The 2,500-nt window shown below is 41.8% G+C and overlaps 1 protein-coding gene across 1 annotated transcript in view; it reads right to left on the bottom strand.

The window, feature by feature from the left end:
• The window catches only part of LOC134448043 (multiple epidermal growth factor-like domains protein 11), a 190,133-nt gene that overhangs the window by 117,969 nt on the left and 69,664 nt on the right, over window positions 1-2,500 (bottom strand). The window lies entirely within an intron of this gene.

Raw genomic sequence — 2,500 nt, forward strand, 5'->3', positions numbered from 1 at the left:
TGTGTGTATGCGTGTGTGTGTGCGTGTGTGTGTCCATGTCTGTGTGTGTGTGTGTGTGTGTGTGTGTGTGTGTGTGTGTGTGCGTTTGTGTATGTATGTGTGTGTGTGTGTGTGTGTGTGTGTTTGTACATGTGTGTGTGTGTGTGTGTGTGTTTGTGTGTCCATGTCTGTGTGTGTGTGTCTTTCTGCGTGTCTGTATGTGTGTGTGTGTGTGTGTGTGTGTGTGTGTGTGTGTGTTTGTGTATGTATGTGTGTGTGTGTGTGTGTGCGTGTGTACATGTGTGTATGTGTGTATGTGTGTGTGTGCGCGCGTTCTTGCGTGCATGCGTGCATGCGTGCGTGTGTCCATACTATGTGTGTCCGTGTGTGTGTGTGTGTGTGTGTGTGTGTGTGTGTGTGTGTGTGTGTGTGTGTGTGTGTGTGTGCATCTGCATAGTGTGTGACACATCCTGTCTTCATTACAAACCCCACCGAGAGGTCCTGTGCTCAGTGCATTATACACATGCGGGTGATTGATTGAGTGAGCATTTCTAAGACATTCTTAAGGGCTGACACAATGCATTTTGCACTTTCAGCTGTCACACACAGACGACATCCCCAACTGGTCAGAGTTAATTGGAGAGGTATGATCATCCATGCTTGCTGCCTTCCTTCCTTCCTTCCTTCCTTCCTTCCTTCCTTCCTTCCTTCCTTCCTTCCTCCCTCCCTTCCTCCATCCATCCATCCATCCATCCATCCATTCATTCATTCATTCATTCATTCATTCATTCATTCAGTTCTTTATTTATTTAGGGTGCCATGGTAACACAACATTAGATCAAAATCATTCTCTCAAGATATGCAGGAGTGATGCATTGATTGAGTCACAGCAATGTGTAGATATAAAGCTGATGAGATCAATTGTGATGATGAACATTATTCATTTCATTTCATTTCTAACCTCTACGTCAGTGAGGCATGGGTTACTAAAAAATGCACAGAGCCTCAGTTGGGGTCTTTCATTTGTGTGTTCGGAGGAGTCATGATTTTAAAATGGAGTTTAGAGCTCTGAGCAAATGTGCACACGACTGCTGAGTGCATTGTTGAGCACCACAGTGGGATTTCGTAAATAGCCTGTCACAAAGACGCATGACGCAACACTGCTAAGAATTGCTGGGGGATCTTTAAAGATGGCTCTCTGAAGCGCAGACGAGTCAAAAGGCAGGCACTAGACAACCTTTTCTCTTTTTTTGGAAACGTCTCATGTGAAACTGTCTGATGTCACAGAGAAAAAAAGAGTGAATTCACATGCCCTGCATGTGTGAACTTCATAGCGTTCCTACCACCGCGAACAACAACTATAACGAAGACCTGAAATCAACTACTTTAATTCAAGGACCGCTTGCATACTTGTTTGATGTAAACACATAAACCCCATGCGAACAAATGTCTTTCCATCTGAATTTTCATGTGTTTTGTTTGTGTGTATTTTTTACGAACCCCTTAAGACAGAATGCCTGTTCTCAATTTGTTATACAAGAAGCAGCAATAGCAATGACAAAGTTGTAATATGTTAGCAAAGAATGTCTATATTGCGGCAGTGTTCTTGTAATGTGTCGTGAAGTGTTCACTGACTTGACTCTGTGTACTTAAAGCTGAGTTAAATCTTGGCAACTTACGGAAGCCTTTTATCACTGTGCACTCTTCTTATCATCAAATCAAATTAAATGTCATGCTTCAGATGCTCCGGCATGAGATTCAGAGTTTTTGACAGTGATTTTGGAGTATTTTGACTAGTATTTACACTCCATATCAGCAATCACCATGTACCCCCGGGGGGACCGATGGGGGTAAAGACGCAGGTGCCAGTGATCAACACAAATGAAATGACATGCTTGTTTTTCTGTCTGTATAAGACCCTATCCATATAATACTGTTTGAGTCTGTATATGGGCAATCACTCACTTTATACCTGGGGGTGCAGACGCAGGCGTCAGTGATTAAAACAAATTAAATGTCACACTCGTTTTTACAATCTGTATAAGACTGTGTAGTATGTCTTTGTAAGGCTGTATAAGTCTGTGTATGGGCACGTATCGTGTACCAGGGGGGGACAGACGTCACAGGCGCCAGTGATCACCAAAACAAATTAAATGTCATGTTTGTTTTTGCCTTCAGTATAAGACTGTGTATGTCTGTATGTGACTGTATATGAAGAGTTCAGATGCAAAACCCCAAAGTGCCTTTCCAGAAACATTTCATAAATCATTTGTATGTAATACTAATCAAAATAGCATATTTTCTATTTTATTCATGCAATTTAAATATTTTTATGTATTATCAAGTACATGAATTTGAACCAAACCAGCAACGGGGTTCCCTAAAATATATAAGTGCAGGTCTTCAGAAATGGAGTTAGGGGGTTTTGCATCTTTACTCTTCATATGTATGTGTAAGGCTGCATACGTCTGTATATAGGCATTCACCACATACCTGGGGGCACAGTGTGTCTGTGTGAAAC

Source organism: Engraulis encrasicolus, chromosome 4 (assembly GCF_034702125.1).
Source record: "Engraulis encrasicolus isolate BLACKSEA-1 chromosome 4, IST_EnEncr_1.0, whole genome shotgun sequence".
NCBI classification, from domain to species: Eukaryota; Metazoa; Chordata; class Actinopteri; order Clupeiformes; family Engraulidae; genus Engraulis; species Engraulis encrasicolus.